This window comes from Lissotriton helveticus, chromosome 7 (genome assembly GCF_964261635.1).
Source record: "Lissotriton helveticus chromosome 7, aLisHel1.1, whole genome shotgun sequence".
In the NCBI taxonomy this organism is placed as follows: Eukaryota; Metazoa; Chordata; class Amphibia; order Caudata; family Salamandridae; genus Lissotriton; species Lissotriton helveticus.
The window spans coordinates 1,218,281,325-1,218,301,687 of NC_136068.1; positions in this window are offsets into that span (position 1 = coordinate 1,218,281,325).

The following is a 20,363-nucleotide window of genomic DNA, read 5'->3' on the forward strand; positions in this document are numbered from 1 at the left end:
GAGAGTATCCACTGCATGTGGTACCATAACAACAAGAGTGTGATCCAATACCAATCCAGCAGAATGACGAATAGAGATCACTGCTGCTGCTGTTGCTCTGAGACAACTAGGCAATGCCTTGGCTACTGGATCCAATGTAGCCGAAAAATAGGCACATGGCCTTTGTTTGTCTCCAAATTGTTGCGTTAAAACTGACAATGCACAACCTTCTCTTTCATGGACATAGAGTGTGAAATGCTTACTATAATCTGGAGTACCCAACACAGGAGCAGAACACAAAGCAGTACGTAAGTCAGAAAAACTCTTCTGACATTCATCAGTCCAAGGAAGAGGTTGGGGTGTATCTTTCAGAGTAAGTGCCAACAAAGGTTTAGCCAACAAGGAAAAATTTGGAATCCACTGTCTACAATAAGAGGTAATGCCCAGAAAGGCACGCACCTCCTTTTGTGTGGATGGTACAGACATGCGTACAATTGCATGAATATGTACTGGGGTCAATCGCCTTCCCTCCTTCGACTAGAGATGACCTAAATAGGTAACTTCTTGGCGGCAATATTGTAATTTAGAAGGTGACACCTTATGATGTAAATCGGACAAATGACGCAAAAGCAAAACAGTCACATTTTTACAAACATCCTCTCAATCGGCAGCCACTAACAGATCGTCCACATACTGAATAAGAGTAGCACCTGGAGGCAAAGAAAAAGCGTCTAGCTGAGATTTCAAAGCCTGACTATAAATGGAGGGACTCTCACAATTGCCTTGAGGTGCACGTTTAAATCGAAAACTTCGTCCTCCGAGAGAGAAACCAAAGAGATCCCTACTTTCCTCAGCAATAGGAATGCTAAAGAAAGCATTTTTGAGATCAATAACAGAGAACCAAACAGCCGAAGCAGGTATCATTGTGAGCAAAGCAGTAATATCGGGGACAACATGAAACTGAGGGACAACAATTTTGTTGACCTCTCGAAGATCAATCACAAAACGGTATACAGGAGGCTTAGAAGAATCAGTACGTTTAAGAACAGGCAGAACAGGACTATTGCAAACATTTCCTCTTGTTTCTTCAACAACACCCTTCTGAACTAAATCATAAACAATAGCCAACAGAGCTCTTTCGCCATCGTTAGAAATCTTATACTGAGGAATGCGTGGCAATTTAACATCAGGCTTGACAGTAATCACGTAAGGTGGAATCTTGAGCAAACCAACATCATTCGGACCCATGGCCCAAAGCGTAGCAGGAAGGGAACGCAATTCAAGTGGCAGTTGATCCTTAGACAAATACATAGGAGAAACCAATTTATCACCCAAAGTAAAATGTACACCAGAGAGGGAACAATACAATGTTGCCTGTAGACGTTTCAATAAATCCAAACCTGACAAATTCTCACTGCAACCAGTCGTTAAAATGAGCGGGGGCTTCCAAATCATAAGGACCAATGGAGATAGGCAAAGGACAAGAAACCGGGTTGCGAACTGGGGCGCCAGAGAATCCTACAGAAACATTTGTTAAGCCAGACAAAGGTGCCCCAGGGAGTTTTGGAGTGAATGATAGAACTTCTCATTGCACCAGTATCCAAAAGAAATGGCTCTGAAACACCCAATGCAGCAACGTCAACATAAGGCCCATTCTGATCCACTGCAACTGATACCACTACCTTTCTTTGTCCATGGCTGTCCTAGCTAGTATGAAAATCCTGATTGTCGCTTTCAGTACAATAATCGTCATTGTAATATTGTGCAGATTGAGAATTCTGCTGATCAAAATAATTCATAGAATTCTGAGGGGGAAAAGAACGCTGTCCCTGAGACAACGCACCTCACCCTCTACCCCTAGGTGCTGACTGTAAACCACCACGGCCTTGTGGCCCTGGCAGTCCACCATTACGCTGCAATAAAACCGGACAACTACTCTTAAAATGACCTTCCTCTTTACAATAGGCACATTGATTAGGACCCAACAAAGGTCGCGGAACAAAAGGTACAGGTTTCTGTAACAATCTTTGAAACTGTGGACGCTGAGCAGAACGAGGGGGATAAGCTTGTTGCAAAAGGACCTTCGTCTTCAACTCTTTAGTCTTTTACTCCATGTTATCCTTGTCTTCCTTATCCCTATTCTCATAGTACTGAGCAGTAGCCAATATCTGGGCAGACGATGAAACAGCCCACGAACTCTCTGAGTATTTAATTTATGCGATAATTATGGAAGTAAATTAAATACGAATTTGTCCACAAATAATCGCTGTCCACCCTCAGTACTCATATCTTGACCTCTATGGTCAATAAACGTCTTCTCGAAACGAGTAAATAAATCGGAGACACTCTCATCTTTCTTATGTTTACACGCAGCTAACTTATCCCAGTTAACACGTAAGGCAGGCATCATCGTTTTCATTAAGGCAATGATCCTACCGGGCAATTCTGTAATCAAAGCATCGGGTTTAGCACCACCTACTTGTGCTACATCTGCGGCAGTTATAGCAACCCACGCACCACCTAAAGCTTGATCATGGTCCTCCTTACGAATCCGAGCCCATATTGCTTGTGGGACTACATTTCCCATCAGCAAATCAATATCGGCCAAATTCATGACACATGCATCAACAGTCTGGGACAGCTCTTTATAATACCCTGCAGGATTCTTACGAGGGCCTGGTAAAGACTGTTTAAGCGCCAAGACTTCAGACCGTTTCCAGGGGACATGTACCCATATACGCTGGAAATGAGCAGGGACAGCTGGAACAGCGCCTGCTCGTGGAACTGCATCTCTCCATATTGGAGGAACTTCTCTCATAGGGTAATGTTTCACTTTTTGTCTCACTGCTGAATCGGGTTCAAGAGAAACCTGAGAAGAAAATAAAGACCGAAAGGTGACAAGTGTCCTTACGGCGTTTTCAACCTCAGAACCCACAATGAGTCCCTTATCAAACGTAGCCTGTACATCTAACAGACCCTGGGGAGCGGGACCCAATTCCATATCTTCCCAACCTCTAACAAGAGTGTCACACATGACATTAAAAGCATTTCTCTGTCTGGGCTCATCCCACTGGGAAAAGGTGCTCATGATATCGGGCACACTATACTGTGGACCACTCGTGATCCATTTACGGGCAAGATTATCCAGCACAGTTCGTTCATCAGTACCTGGAAGTTGACTACGAGATTGTCTTTGAGACAAAGCAGGAGTCAGGTTAAAAGATCCAAAGATAGTGGAGAAAAGGCCAGAGACAGTATCGACCAATCGTCATCGAGCTGTAGGGGAATCTGACAGTAGAACGGGAGACAATGTATTAAGCACAGCAGGAGAAGAACTAACAGTTGTAAAAGGAACTGACGGTAAAGGAGACTGAGGTACAGAAGTCGGAGGTAAAGGAGGCGGAGGTGGAAATACTGGAAGAGGTAATTGTGGAAGAGCTGGGACCTGTGGCAGACCGACAGGTGGCTGAACAAACGGCAACAGTGGGGGAGCATTAGCACCTTGTACATAGGGCGGAGGCAATCGCAACAAATAGGACATTAAGGGATCTTCGTCAAGATCTTTATTCTGTGGGGGAGTAGGCAATACAGGATAACATCTACCTATTGCCATACGATGCTGTCTTTCTGATACTTCAATCATCTGATCAGTCACATTATTCTTAAGCTGCTTAAGCTCAAAAATACTAGGGCCAAAATATTGCTTTTCATAACTTCCCACAGAAAGTCCCATGAGACGCGGTCAAAGGCTTTCTCAGCATCAAGTAGGATCATTGACATTTGTCCCCCCGTGGCAGCCATGGCATCAAATAATGCGATTACCCGACGGGTGTGTTCTGTAGTCCCTTTACCAGGAATAAAACCATGTTGCCACGGGGAGACAAGACGTTCAATGACCCCACTGAGTCTGAGAGCCAATACCTTTGCATATAATTTGGAGTCTGAATTAATCAGGGATATAGGGCGATAAGAGGTTCGCTGCTCGGGGGATTTTCCCTTCTTTGGAAAAACGATTATATTAGCTTCATCCCAGGAGGCTGGTGGAACACCATTACATTGAATCCCAAGAAATAAATCATGTAGAATAGGGCATAGTTGGTAGCTAAGAATTTTAAACAAATCAATCGGTAATTTGTCTGGACCTGCTGCTTTACCAGATGACAATAAAGATAAAGCAGCATCCACCTCTGCTAGAGTGATTTCTTTTTCAAGTTCTTCCTTGGTGGCATCATCTAGTAGCTTCATAGCCTCAGAGTAAGTAAGAAAAATATCAAGATAATCTGTTATATCCAATTCGGTAGGTGGCGCTTCCTCCGAATAGAGGTTCTGATAGTACCTTTGGAATTGGTAATTGATATCTGTCGCGTGGGTAAAAGTCCGCCCATTATCTACTATTGAGGAGATATTATTCCTAACAATTTTCTGACCTGTACGAAGTGCCAACTGTCTGCCCACTTTCTCCCCACTTTCGTAAGCTTGTTTCCTATGTGCTTGGTATGTTTGGGCAGCTTTCTGACTAAGTTTAGTGTTAAGTTCGGATTTCAGCACTGCTACCTGTATCATCAGATGCCTGGCTTCTTGTTTTTGTATAATTTTAGCAGTATGTTCTTCCTCAGCTTTAGCTAAGGCTGTAACTTTCAATTCATATTTTTTTTTAAGATTTTTCCGGCTTTATTTTGGAAGCTAATGGTTTCCCCCCTTAATGCAGATTTGTAGGTATCCCATACAATATTTCTTGACGTGCTAAAGCGATTCATATTAAAAAATCCCTCAGTCCAGGTTTTAATATAGCTAATGTATTCATTGTTAGATAGCAGCTTCCTATCAAAAGACCACGAACAATATTGAATAAGATTAGTGTTGTAAGTAGTTGACATTATTAAAGGATTATGATCCGAAATTATTTTATTTGGTTTGTTTATGCATGAATAAGGTGCTAGGTCCCTAGAGGTAAAGATGTAGTCGATCCGGACATGTTTTTGATGGGGGTGGGAAAAATACGTGTAACCCGGGTCATTGGGGTTATTTTGTGTCCATATATCAGTTAAGCCGATGCTACATACCAGGCTTTTAACCGCACGGTATACCCTTGGTTTCCGACCCATATATTTCTGTTTTGGTGCTTGCACCATGAATGATGGCAAAAGTGAAATTTTAAAATCGCCACAGAAAATTAACGGGCCGTGCCACGTAGCTAATTCTATTTCCAGAGTTTCAAATACTGCGGGGTCATGATAATTTGATCCATAAACAATGATTCCACAGGCCAGTTTAACAATTGCCCACCTTCCATGTACGTCAGACAGAAAACGTACTCCCTGGCCAAGGCATGGTTTTACAAAAATTGCTACACCCCTGATATTCGAAGACTGGGATGAAGTTATCAGCAAATTATACCCCTTGTGGTTCAGAAAAGCTCTTTTGCTCCAGGGAACATGCGTCTCCTGAATGCACAAAATATCTACAGGGTTTAATTTCATTAATTCGCCCAAACAAAGACGCTTGTCTCTGGATAGGAGCCCCCCTACATTCCAAGATTGAACACTAAGCCTACCCATTGTTTATGTAAAAAAGTTGTATAGTAGCCTTACTCAAATAATATTCCTTGTCTTGCTTTATCTCCTTTTTCATTGTTTCAAAAATTAACATTGCCCTTGCTAATAAACCTGGTTCGTTTTTAATTTTTTCTTCCCCTTCCCCACACCCCCCCCTTCCCACCACCCCAAAACTCCTTCCCCTGAACCCTCCCCCTTTGCCCCTCTCCCCCTTGCATAGGCATTCAGACTCTACCAGAGTCTGTGTGATGTAGTTGCTGCACCTCTACTGAGCTACCGCTTCCAAACATAAAAAGACTAGTGAGAATTAAACACAAGAATATTTTTTATAAACCATGACCAAGGTAACCTCTATATCTTACAAAGCATCTAGATGAATCTCAATTCATGCCTAACAATTATTACGAAAATATCCACGTATGTTACATAATGCATATCAGATCAATCATGGTTAAATGTTGTTCTTTTGCTAAGCATGTACAGGTTGCTAGCAACGCCTATACATTTTCTAAGATTATCTAAGATAGTTCGTCAAGATAGGCTTTTGCTTTCACTTCAGACTGAAAAAACTTTGTCTGACCACCATGTACAACTTTAAGTTTAGCAGGATTGTTCAAGAATGCCAAGGCTCCCTTATCTTGAAATGGTTTAATCAATAGGCGCAACCGCCATCGTCTTTCCACGGTTGCGTGGCAAAAAATCGGGCCTTGAAAAAAATAAAAAATCACGAAAAGATAATTTGCGATCAGGTCTCGCTTTCTCAGACACCACCTGCCGTAGCAAAAAATGTCCAAAATATACTAAAATAGCACGGGGGTACACCCCTGGTTTAGGTGGTAGATTAAATGGAACTCGATGGGCCTGTTGTACTTCCACATTCCAATTCCAGTTTTGTACTTCAGGCATAGATTCACTAAGAAGTTTAATAATGAAAGCTCGCATGTTCTCCCTCTCCATCTTCTCCGGAACTCCTAAAATACACAGATTATTGCGCCGCTGCCTATTTTCGAAGTCCTCAAGCTTCCATTTGATATCCGTGAGCTCAGCCTCCTGAAGCTTAATTTTTCGTTAAGTCTGTTAAGTCAATGTACCTCCGCCCCAAAGCAAAAATTCTAGCAGCAGGGTCATTATCTGGACATATCAACATTGCCAGGGGCACTAGGAAGGGGTGTCCGTGCTCGCCTCTGCTTTTTGCTCTATATATTAACCCCCTTATTTTGAAATTATTAGAAAGCAATATTATTAAACCTGTTATTAGTTGCCACTTTGAAACTAAAGTATTGGCCTATGCCGATGACATCGCGGTCACTACATCTGACCCGATCGAGGCTATTTGTGAAATAGAGAGAGTGACTACGGAGTTTGGGCGCTGCTCGGGATACTCTCTTAACAGAGGAAAAACGATTATTCTCTGTACGGATAATACCATTTGTCAGGATCAACGTAGGGCTGAAAAGGCCACATATCTGGGAGTTGTTCTTTGTGCTAACACCAAGATTCTAGCAAAAGCTAATTTTGATCCATTAGTGGTCAAGATTAAGGACGATCTCGAAAGGGTTAATAGCCTCCATCTTTCCATTATAGGAAGAGCCAATTTTTTAAAAATGAATACGCTACCTAGATGCCTCTACTTATTTCAGGCAATTCCGCTAGCCATTGATCAGAAAACGTTAATGCTGATTAACTCACTCATATTAAAATTTATGTGGCAACATGGGAAGATTTGGAGGTTACTTACATTATTATCACTCCCTTTTGATAGAGGCGGTCTTACTATACCTAATATAACTCTCTATCACTGGGCGGCTTTTCTAAAACAGCTTACTCCTATGATTAGTAATCCAAGTCTAGAGAGCCCGGAAGGCTTTGGAGTAATACCTTCAATATATGAGCTCCTCTTAGGTCAGGAGGCTAAGGGTTTACTCTTACCGAAGACTGAGGCAAAGAATTATAAGGACTTTAAGGGAGAAATTATAGCTAGTGCATGGGGAATTTGGAATAAAGTGGCCAAATATATGCATATTGGGAAGATTAATCGGTATACACCGCTCTGGCGCTCTAATGCCATTCAAGGTCAGGATCTCATTCCTGTCGTAAGGAAATGGGATAACTTGGGAATTAAAACAATTGGTGAATTCTTAATCAATGACTTTTGATACCACCTTTTTCGATTTGAAAGAAAAATATAATTTACCAAATGGAGATTTTTTTAAATTTGCTCAGATATTTGCTAAATTAAAAGCCAAAGAGTCCCTAATCTGCCTATCTAAAAATGAAATTATGGATGCTATACCTAGAATAAACACCAGGATAGGGACTTTGTATAACATTCTTTTGAGCAAGAAACATGATGATCTTGATAAAGTTGAAAATAAATGGGTAACAAAATTAAACAATCCCAATGTGGACATAGATAGAGTCTTAGAGATGAGCCAGAAGCTATTTATGGCTAGCAACCTTAAAGCGCAATTTTATAAAACTTTATTTGACCTTTATTTTACTCCTACTAAACTATTTTCATGGGGTAATCGTGAGAATGATTTATGTCCTAGATGTACCCAAGGGCCGGCAATCCTTATTCATATGTTTTATAGTTGTCCCGATTTGATGTTGATCAAAAGTATGATATTATCCTTTTGGGAAGAGGTATTTAGTCATAAAATACCAGAGTCAGAAACTTTGTTTTTACTAGGACATGATTACTCCTTAAATTTAACAAAATCAGAAGAAAGATTATTGTTTATAGGCACAGCGGTACTAAGGTTAATTCTCTCTGCTCGCTGGAAAGAAGCTGACCCGCCAAGTTTTCAGATGTGGCTAGCGCGCTTCCTAGCGGTCCATAGATATGAAGTTGCTATTTTTGAAACAAGAGGAGTTAAATCTAGGGCACGCGGGGAAGCACTCTGGCATCCAATTATTAACTGGAAAGCTGGTATTACTCCTAGTGGTATTGGTTGATTTAAATATTTGTGTATTTATTTCTTACGCCCTAAGTGTTTACTGTTTTTGTTTATGCTTACTTCTGTTTAAATCAATCCCTTGTCTGTATTCCATGTTATATAATTTATTTACGTTGTGTTACTGCCTTTATTTTTTGTATATTGACTCTTGCTTTTCCTGGTTAATAAAAATAAAAAAAAAATACTAGGGCCAAGACCATGTTTTGAATAAAGCTCATAAGTGGGAGTTCCAACCGGGGGAATTGGACAAGAATCCTCCAGCCGGGAATCCCTATTACAGACAAAGCAGCAAAACTTCCTAAAGTTACTAAGCCCAGGCATTTCGTAACAAACTGGACTGTTCACAAACTTCAAGGGGGTTAAAACAATGAGCACAGCACAAACGTACTTACCCCTTGGCTTCGACTAGTGCAAAAGTCGAATAACAAAAACAAGACAAAAGAGTGGGCGCTACCCACGAATACTTAACTAAGTGTTTTCTCACGCCAACAGAGGTCCGTCTAATGTCTCGCGATACCAATCATCACCAGAGGGCCAAGGCAGGGCGGCAGTCAGGGCAGCAGTCGTCAGCAGCCGTCGGAAAGGAGTAGCCGCGCTGCAAAAGACTTTCGGTCCACTTCGACATACAGGGGTCGCTTGACGTGGTTCGCGAATCCTCCAGAATTTTCTTGCGAGGCCCCTCACGACCCTCGGGCTGAACCGCTACCACTGAAGCCGCCCACTCGTTGGGTGCCAGTTGGAGAACCGGGCATTATGGCCCGAGCGGCGCAGGGCACGCCTAATAACTCCGGGTTCACCTGCCTTGTCAGACAGAGACACGAGACACTCTGTTAGGCGTTGAAAATCAGGTTTATTAGCTGCAGCTAAGCACAGTTATCCAGGAAGTACAATTGTATATTCTTAGGAGACTGCCACTTAATTCCGTGGAGCACAATCTTTTATAGCACACACATTTACAATGTCTACTACTCCCAAAACATACAAGACTAACAAATAGGAAAAGTTTGAAAACAAGCTATCAAGTATCTTGAATACGCCCTTCTTTCAGACCCCGTGTTCTCTCCTCCCCTAAAGTTAATAAATGCTAGTGCATGTAATTCAATTTGCAGGTGGCAGGACGTATTTGCGTGCCTCAAACGATAGTTGTGTAATAGGAGAATACAAGGAGAGAATAGCGAAGGCCAGTCAAATAAGATAAAAGAAAGAAAGAATGGTGGGACCCAAACAGTCAACTAAGACAAAGATCAATCAGTCTAGACATGGATTAACAAACTCGCGAAGACCCTGACATCCGTTTCGTAAACAAGGACAAGGGGTTACTTTTTAACAGAAGAGATGCATAACAGCTGGAAAGGCAAAAACACTACGCTCGCCGTGCTGCCTGAGTAAAGGCAACACAAAATGGCGACAGTCACAAAATGGCGGCTGAATACGAAGCGAAGTCGAAAACCACAGAACCTCACGTATTACGGAGAGGTGTAGCTCAGTGGAGAGGTATGGCTCAGTGGAGAGGTGTGGCTCACTGGTTAGAGGCGGCAGACCTGTAAGCAGAGAATGGCCCGGGACCAGGGTTCAATTCCCGACGCGGCAGGGTCTTGGACCAGGGTCAACGGACTCGATAATTCTCGCCTCAGTGCCTACTCTAACCAAGGAACACACTCGGTAACTCTGGGCATTAAGCTTGCCTCATCTCTATAACGGCCCCCCACAGACGCCGGGGATGCCTGGTTTCACCCTGGAGATACCCACAAAAGGGACCATCTCACAGGGAAAACCAGGACGGGTTCCCCAGCGGTCTACAGCGCCAGGACACTCAGGTAGAGTAACAGTGCGCTTTACAAGTATCCCACATTTACATTTACATTTATTATCAAGCTCATTATCGCCGTTTTATCGTCCGTTTCCTGCCAATAAAACGGCGATAATTTTAACACCGGTCCTTGATAATATGCACCAAAGTTTACTGGTCAAAAAAAGAGCAATGGGCCATATTATCAACAAAAGGCGATACATTATCGTCGCTTTTATCGGCAGGAAACTGCCGATAAAGCAGCGATAATGGGCTTGATAATATGCCCTTGTGAATAACCATAGCAGCCCATGTTAACATCAGAACCTGAGCTGCTATGGAAATTTACAAGGGCCTATGGTTTTTTATTAATGTTGGTTGGGTTAGGCTTGATAATATGTCCTTGTTAATTCCCATAGAAGCCTATGTTCTGGTGTTAACATGGGCTTCTATGGGAAATAACAAGGTCATAATATCAAGCTCATTATCGGCGTTTTATCTGCAGTTTCCTGCCAATAAACCGGCGATAATTATAACACAGGTCCTTGATAATATGCACCTAAATTTACTGGTCAAAAAAAGAGCAATGGGCTATATTATCAACAAAAGGCGGTACATTATTGTCGCTTTTATCGGCAGGAAACTGCCGATAAAGCAGCAATAATGGGCTTGATAATATGCCCTTGTGAATAACCATAGCAGCCCAGGTTAACATCAGAATCTGGGCTGCTATGGGAATTTACAAGGGCCTATTATCAAGCCCATTATCGCCGTTTTATCGGCAGTTTCCTGTCGATAAAAGCGGCGATAATGTATCGCCTTTTGTTGATAATATGCTCCTTCATTTCTATGATAGTATGTAAAACTTCCCTTTTTTTGTGTAGCAGTTGTACTCGTTTTGAAGCCCACGTTTTTTTCTTTTTCTTCAAGTTCAACAAGCAAACCTTTCTTAATTTCAGGTAGAAAATTTGTCGCTTTCTTTTCCCGGGTAGTGTGTGTCATCCGCTGCTGTACTTTTGTAATATATTAATAATCATATTTTTTTCTATAATTATTTGAAAGGTAGTGCCGAGGCGCCAAATGTTGATTACGTACTCCATCCACCGCCATTTTAGTAGTTTTTCACCGTTATTTTTATTATATCTGTTAGTTAGAACTCAGTAGTTTTCAATACTAGTCTTAATTATCTTACTATAGTATTTCAACATTATTTTTATTGTGGACCGTCATACCCCTCTCCCATAAAATAAAAGAAGTATGTAGTTTTTTTAATTAACTTATATTAAATCAATGTAAACGAAACTCAATTATAACTATATTAGAAGCAACTAGAAAAATAACTTTAACAACAAACAATATTATAAACAAATTGTTAAATGGACTCCAAAAGATATCCGATTGGTAATCTGCAAAACAAAAAAGAAAACTAGAGTTTAGAATTATATAGATGTGAGTAAATGAGCTGAAGCATTACAAGTTTTGGTAACTCTACGGTTTTACGTGTGCAGTGTGCCTCATACATTTCAGTTCTGTTATAGTGCAGCGTTCAAGTGGTGTCTATATGGAAGTGCCTATTGCGTTACTGACGCCCGTTATGCCGACTTATTTCTAATGCATTGCTATGAAGGCTTTGTAGATCTAGGCCTTTGTGCTTACCGTGGTATAAACATTGCGGCCAAACACTTCAGGCAGTTGAATTCACAAATTATTTTGATCAATTCTCTACACGTCCAAGCAGACAGCAGTGTCTATAAGTTTAAGAGAGAAAGAGAAATTATGTCACAGAGAGTGAGAGAGAGAAAGAGAGAGAAAACAACATTAAAACTGTGTTGCAGAGTCTGGAGTTGAGATTTTTTCTTGAAATGTCAGACGTATATTTACTATCTCCTTGCATCACTTTACCCATGTTAAAAAGTGACTCAAAAGAGGAGCCTAGCCTGCAACCATGATGGCCGCCTAATCCTTCGGCTCCGCCGACCCTTTCGCTTTCCTCCCGTCCCAGGACCAATCCTGGCATCAATCCTGCTCCTGAGTTATATTTTCGGGTTCGGGAGGTGACCCCGACTCCAATGGTGTGATTTCTTAAGCGCTCCCTGCGGTGGAAGCGGTGGGACGTTCTCACCTTCTCCCGGACGCTGCCCGGCGCTGACGGGTCTTTGTTCTTCGACTCTGGCTGCCTTCGCCCACAATAATAGCGGCCGCAGCGGACGGAGTCGAGCCGGTCGACGGCTCGCAGCGGCTGAATTGGGTGTTTACATTCTGTCCGCTCTACTCATCTCTATGCGGAAGGCATACCGGCTGAGAGTGCAACAATGTGTCACCGCCCAGGCTTGTGTATGCCTTTGTTTGCTTCTTGTCTCGCTCCGTGATGAGGTGGGCGCCATTTTAACGGCCGAGCAACTGGACCTTGTTTTTCACGATCCCGGGCTGCAACTAGTGACATGGCCACTGCGGTCGCTACGTTTACACCTGCATGGTGCAGCATGGTCTGTGTTCCCTTTGTGCCCCCGGCCAGGTGGTGCTCTACAGTTCACCGGCGTGGTGCTCAGCTTTGTGATGGCGACGTGGATTACCAGTCTTGTGGGCTGCAACGACTTTCCGAGCCCCGTGTGCAGGGATCTGCTACATCCTCCCCTCCTAAGGCACCGGTGCGAATTGCGGACATTCTGAGAGCCCTAGATCTTTTTCAATTTGCTTTATGTGGCGACGCCTGTGACCTGGGGCACCGTCTGGATGCTGTTCTCGCTGCTGTGCCCTTGCTTGACAGAGCACATTCACGACTGCGGGACGCTGAGCCACATCTTGTGTTCGACTTCTGTGGACTGCCTGCCCAGGGGTGCCCGGAGGTGCTGGAGGTATGTGCTCCCGATGTTCCCGAGATGCTGTTTGCGATGGAGATGCAGCGGTCTGATGTCTGCGTGCTTGTTCATTATACGGGGTCTCGTCCTCGGACGCCATGTTTGGATACTCCTTTGTGGATTATCGGAGACGCTTCCTACGTTGTGCTGCTGCTACTGCCCTGGCCGGATGGACTGTTACAGTGCGATGTCCACCTTTATGTCGCTGTCGCACGCATGACATTGGAATGGACAGACTTTGTTGGACGGTGCTGTGCTCTGCTGGGGTCACTTTCCTTGTTTGTCCCATTCGAGATGGCTACTGTGCAGCTGGATCACGTCGATATTTCCGATCGCAAGGGCCAGGGCTGAGCTCCCCCTATCAATGACTGTGGTAGTGTATACTGTCGGGGCTGCAGGGGGTGGACGCTACTATGAAGTTGACTTTGTTGCTACGCCGGGCCGCGGGGGGGGGGGGTTGAGGGTGTCTCCTCTCATGTCAGGATTGTTGTTGCTCGTAATGCTGGGATGTTGATGGTGAGCCGGGGATACTGTACGTTCATTTTGTATTGGTGGCGGGGTCTGGGGATGGGTGGCCCGAATATTACATGCAGGGTGCGGGTCTGTTTCTCTCCTCCTCCACTCTTTATATCTTTATATTTTCCCTACTTTGGGGCAGTTCCGGGGCGACAGGCACGCTGTTAGTGGGTTTGGCCGTAGCCATTACAGGAGTGCGGGGTGGTGGGTGTGGGGGGGGGTTTGTTATTTTAGTTTGTTTTGTTCTATGGTCCCTATCGCTCTTTTCCGGCTTTGGGAGGGTTCTTTCCTCTTCGTAGGGTTGGCTGTTTCTGGGTCTTGCGCCTTTTCTCTTCCTGTGTTTCAATAACTCTTTGTTTCCTGTTCTTGGGGGTGGGCTTTCTGGGATTACGCGTGGAACTGTTGTTTTCTTGTAATCCTGCTTATTATCCGGTCTCATTGTTGCGGTTGCTTAGCCTATATAGTTGCTGTACTTATAGCCTAATTTCGATTGTGAATGGGGTACGCCCCTCTTGCTGCGTTTCTTTTGTATCCCTTTATGTAAGGTGTGTAGTCCTTCCTGTTGCAGCCCCCTCGCTTCATCTAATTTAAAACGAAAACCTCCTCTCCTGTGTTGCGCACCCCATAGTCTCTTCTGACGTACTTCGCAATATCCTGATTGTATATTGATGTACTTTTCTCCTGTTTTTTCTTGCCTATCTTTGCAGCCGGCCGTGATGGTTGTGGGCTTGCGCATGTATCTCCTATTTTTGTCTCAATAAAGGTTTTCAAAAAAACAAACAAAAAAAAGTGACTCAAAACTGGCGTAAAAAGGTTGTGAATCTGTTTGTCAGACTGTTGTAACCTATCTGTTGTTACTGCTCGGAGGTAAATATAGATTTTACAGAGAAGCTGCTGTACACTACACACTCTGGGCCATAATATCAAGCCTGGGCAACAAAATTATCGCCACTTTATCGGCAGGAAAGTGCCGCTAAAGTGGCGATAATGGGTTTGATAATATGCTCTATGGAATTCCAATCGAAGCTCATGTTAGATGTCCTTCACATCTAACACGAGCTTCGATTGGAATTCCATAGAGCATATTATCAAACCCATTATCGCCACTTTAGCAGCACTTTCCTGCCGATAAAGTGGCGATAATTTTGTCGCCAAGGCTTGATAATATGGCCCTCTCTCCTTTCACAAATAAAGGTAACACTATAGTTTTACGAGTGCAGAGTACCTGTAACATTTCACTTGTTATAGTGCCCCATTCAAGTGGTGTCTATATGGAAGTGCCTACTGCGTTACTGATGCAAAAGTGGCATATCGGCATTGTAAATATGCCGATTTATTTCTAATGCATTGCTATGAAGGCATTGTATATGTAGGCTGCTGTGCTTACCTTGTATAAACAGTGCGGCCACCGGAGTTCACCACTCGACTTGAACTCTGCTTCTATACGTGAAAGTATATTCAATACGTTGCAGACAATACCATTATTGTTGCTCGATAGGCCGTGGTTGCTTCTGAAGGATGTTTGGTGAAGGAAACAAAAGGATATTTTGATTACTCATTGTAAACTGAGTTGCGTAACTACTGTCAAAAGTGAATTTTAATGTGGGTTCTTAATATTCCGTAGTTAGACTGTTGCAGCTCCAGCCTCTGCCGGTAGTGGTAGTACCGGCCGGGCGGTGACGTGGGGAGGGGTGGGGCAGGGTGGGGGGTAGTAATGTATGGAATACAGACTTTAACAGGTAAGTAAGCATAATAATAAATAAAATGAATTTCGTTGCACGCACTGCATCCCCAAATGCGATGAAGTGCAAGCAACAAAATTAGTTTTATTTATTTTTGTATTTACTTACCTCTTAAAGTCCGTATTTCATACATTACTACCCCCCACCCTGCCCCTCCCCTTCCCCACATCACCGCCCGGCCAGTACTCCGACTACCGACCGCGGCTGTTATCGCCACTTTTATCGGCAGGAAACTGCCGATAAAGCGACGATAATGGGCTTGGTAGTATGCCCTTGTGAATTCCTATAGCAGCCCAGGTTAACACAAGAACCTGGGGTGCTATGGGAATTCACAAGGGCATATTATCAAGCCCATAATCGGTGCTTTATCGGCGGTTTCCTGCCGATAAAACAGCGATGATTTGAACACCGTCCTTGATAATATGTCTGTTTGTATTGTGAATATATTCCGGACATTTCAGTGATTATAAAAATGTTACTTCTATTGGGAAAAAAATTAAATATGTAAATTTATAAATTATATAGGAGTGCATTTGTCTAAAATATTAAGTCGCATTTTTGTATGTAGTCAGCTACAACCATTTGACTCCTTCTGATGCGTACTCAAGTGTCACTGCTCAACTTTTGTGGAAACGAGTTTGTACATGATGTAGTCACAATCTTCAACAAAGAAGTCCCATACGTGTTGCCGAGTCTTGATACCTCTATGGCTCACGACATACTTGTGCTCCCATCATCATCATCACAAGTTCTTCACCCGCTCAGTGCTTCGGGCACCACTAACTCAGTGACCAAAGAGGCCACTCATGTGGTGGTGGGCCCACATATGGTAGTGGTCCCTTTGTTTGGTGCTTTGGGAACAACTCTAAAATGGCGTACAACACGTGCGCTCCGTCTTTTTTATAGAAAGGGTCACGTGTGTAGTGACGGATGTGCTGAATGAGTGTGGTGTGGGTGTTTACCAGCCATGAGGGAGTGTGTGTGTGTCGATCTGACAGCTAGACCTGCAACTAAGAAATCACTTCAAAGGAACTTTGGGCCTTGTACTTTTGTTGTGTTTTCCTGGTAGCGTAGGAGTGGCCTTCTTTTTTCTATGTGACGTTATAGAGTCACCATGTATGTAACCTATTTTGTGACGCATTTTATTGTACAATGCGTTTGAAAAACTAGTTGTGGTAGGGTGTTTTTTAAATTAAACTGTGTACTCTGGTTACGAGTATGTTGAGTGTAGAAGTATATATATTTTTTTTCAATTTTCTATTCTATTATAATTGTGCTGACTTTTCTGCTTTAGCGTGCAGTACTATATTATTTTATAAAATGTATATCAAACTGTTGAAATCATGTCTGAAATTAGAATGAAAGCATGTAAGCTGCTCTCTGTGACGAATAGCAATGCCGGCTCCCGCATGAAGTGGGGAGCCAGCTGGGATCGTGGAGGCCTTGCGGCTGTTCCCATGGTCCGCAATGTTAGATTTGAGCCCGGGGATGGGGTCCTCGGGAATTATGGAAAATTAGTGATAAAGGCTATTTTTCTTCATGGTAGATTTATCGTACGTGTACCAAGCACGTATGGACGACGTACAGCTGGAATATAGGAAGGCGTCCTGTAAGCGTACCTAAGCAAGAAAAATACAAATAATTTTAGATATTTATGAAGTGTATTTGTTTATGTGTTGTGTGGCTCTAAAAAGAGCCCTTGTGTTTATTGGGAGATTTTAGTACCTACAAGTAAGTACCGATGCAGAGTCTTAAGTTTATGAGGAAGACTCTGTTCCCCTCATCTGTAAAATGTACACCGTCTCCCCTATAGATGTCTTGGATATTGTAACGCAGATTGTTGTTGTAAATGGACCCCATTCGATAGTCTCGGAGAAAGGCAGAAACAGATTTATTCACATGTTTCCTAGCTTTCTCAATCTGTTGACAATAGTGGTTGGACCAGTTCCATTTCTGCCTTTGGCATATATTAGAATATACAAAGGCAGTTTTAGGAAACAGTGTCATCAATTGTGCAAAGGTGTCCTTCATAAGCATTTCCAGACCTACCCCTGTCAAAGTGCCTAGGTCATTGCCACCACAGTGCACAATTATGAGGTCAGGGTGTTGGAGATGCAAAAAGGATTTCACCAATGGAATCAATTGGTGCCACTTTAACCCTCTCTGTCCAATCCTTTTAATGTCTACATTTGGTAAACGTACGTCTTTGTGAATTCCTCTGTGTACCTTTGACTCCGGAAAATATAGCTGTTTCCCACAATCCACACTGTAAGCATCTTGAAGAGAGGTATGGATGTACTCTGAAGATCTCTGTAAAAGAAGTGGCAGTTTGAAAAGTGAGATTTTTTCTAAAATGGTGGACAACATGCAGTTTTGAAAAAAGAAAATGATTGATTAGTTGTTCGAGAACATTCTGCACTAAGCTACGATGAATGTTTCGGTGTTTTAAAAGGCTGATTTTTATTAGTTAAGAATAAGTGTTAGCAAAGAACGTTAAATAAAATAAGCTGGTATATTCTCAAGTGAAGCATACTTGCTGTTTTAATTTGCAACAATGTATGATGAACTTTTCACCTGTGTGCTGAGTTAGGTGTTCCCTGAAGTGTTTCTATGGTAACTGGCAGATTGTGAAATGGAGGAAGGGTTGAAAGTGTTGTCACTTGCAAAAGTTCAAGCAATATAAATGTGTATTTAGTTTTGAATTTAATGTGGGAATAAATGTGATTTTTTTTAATTTGTATATATGTGTAGATTAAGTGTGTAGTTTGATCGGAAAAGTTTGCTATTTGCTATAGGACTTCCTGATCCCGTAGGACTGCTTAGGGGGATTTACAATGATGTCCAAGTTCAAAATCTTTGATGGCCTTTGTTATGCCTTTGATGGCCCTGGGGAGCACCGTCTCCGAGGGTCGGCTCTTGTAGTGTTATAGGGTGCCCATTCATGGGAGTCTGCTGTTTGCTATGGTTGGGCGAGAGTTCTCTTTGAAGTAGGAAAGCAGATTGTTTTTCGTCTGAGAGAGCAGTATGTAAGGTAGTTTCTCTGACCAAAAGCAATTACGGCTCCCGAATGATCCCGTGGTGGATTTGGGGCTCTACCTACGGTCTTGAACGTCATATTTGAGGCTTGGTGGATGGAATGTCCGGTGATTGTAAAAAATTAGTGATGTATGCTAGTTATTTTTTTTATGGTATATTTATTGTGCGCGTACAGTGCAAATTTTGAAAGTTGTTCCATAAGCGTACGTAAGCAAGAAAAATTAATTAAAAATACATCTTTTACAGATATTTATCAAGTTTATGTGTTTATATCTTTGTCGCTTGTAATGAGACGTTTTTGCTTTATTGGTACTTATAAGTAAGTGCTTATGCATAGTCTAAATTTGTTGAGGAGAAGTGTTTTATACAGTTCTGAACTTTTGACCTCTGTTGACAGTTGACTTTTGCATGATCTGTTGGGGGTAGGGTGGAAAGTTATGTCAGTTGGAAAGTTAAATCAATAGAAATGTGTGTTTTATTTTGAATTAATGTGCGCAGGATTTTAATTGGTTATTTATATGTATTTATGTGTAAAATGAGAGGGAAAATGTTCCATTTGACGGTTCTGCTGCAAACACGGAACTAGAGAGATTATGTACAAAAATATCCACTGTGTGAGTGGTATTCTTCTTAATCTACAAATCAATTTGAAAGGTGAGTTGAGAAGTTGTATGGGAGTGTGTGTGGTGCATCTTTGTACATTAAGGAATTCTGGGGTATATCAAGACAGGGGATAATAATATTGCCGCTTTATGGGTAGAAAACTGCCGATAAAGCAGCGATAATGTTATCGCCTGTCTTGATAATATGCCCCTATATTCGTCCGTTGTTAAACGTTTTATAGTAGTAAATGTGTTTTGCTATGATGCATGCTGGTATGTTTTTTTGTTTAATATCAGTTTGTGCGTCTCTGTACATTAAGGGATTATGGGCGATATTATCAATAATGGGCGATACATCATCGCCGCTTTTATCGGCAGGAAATTGCCGGTAAAGCGGTGATAATGGTCTTGATAATATATCCTTGTGAATTGCCATAGAAGCCCAGGTTAACACTAGAACCTGGGCTGCTATGGGAATTTACAAGCGCCTATTTCAAGCTCCTTATCTCTGCTTTAGCGGCAGTTTCCTGCCGATAAAAGCGGCGATAATGTATTGCCTTATGTTGTTGATAATATGGCCCAAAATTTGTTTTATTAATTTAATTGTTTACTTACCTACAATCATCCAGAGAATGTTGTTTGTCACCCCCCACCCTGCCCCTCCTGTCCCACCGCAACTCCATCCAGGGGCCTCGTCTGGGTTTGATAATACGCCCTTGTTAATTCCCACAGAAGCCCATGTTAACACCAGAACATGGACTTCTATGGGAATTAACAAGGGCGTATTATCTAGACAATTTTTGCCGTTTTATCGGCAGTTTCCTGCCCATAAAACGTCGATAATTTTAACACCGGTCCTTGATAATATGCCCGTCAGTGCCATATTATCAGTAAAGGGCGATACATTATCGCCGCTTTTATCGGCAGGAAACTGCCGCTAAAGCGGCGATAATGGGCTTGATAATGGGCCCTTGTAAATTCCCATTGCAGGAATTATATTTTCACATTTTTCAATAATGTCACCTGTGTCTGCTCACAGTTTGCATCTCTTAGCTTAAAGGGTACTCTGTGCCTGTGTCTCATCTCACTCTGTGCCTGTGTCTCATCTCACTCTGTGCCTGTGTCTCATCTCACTCTGTGCCTGCCCCATCTCTCTCTTTGTGTAAGATTCATTTTTCTCTTTGCGTGTCTCATCTAACTCTGTGCCTGTGTCTCATCTCACTCTGTGCCTGTGTGAAATAAGGACACTCAGTGTGATCCTTGTCCAAAATGAGTAAGATGAGACACAGGCACAGAGTGAGAGGAAACACAGGCACAGAGTACCCT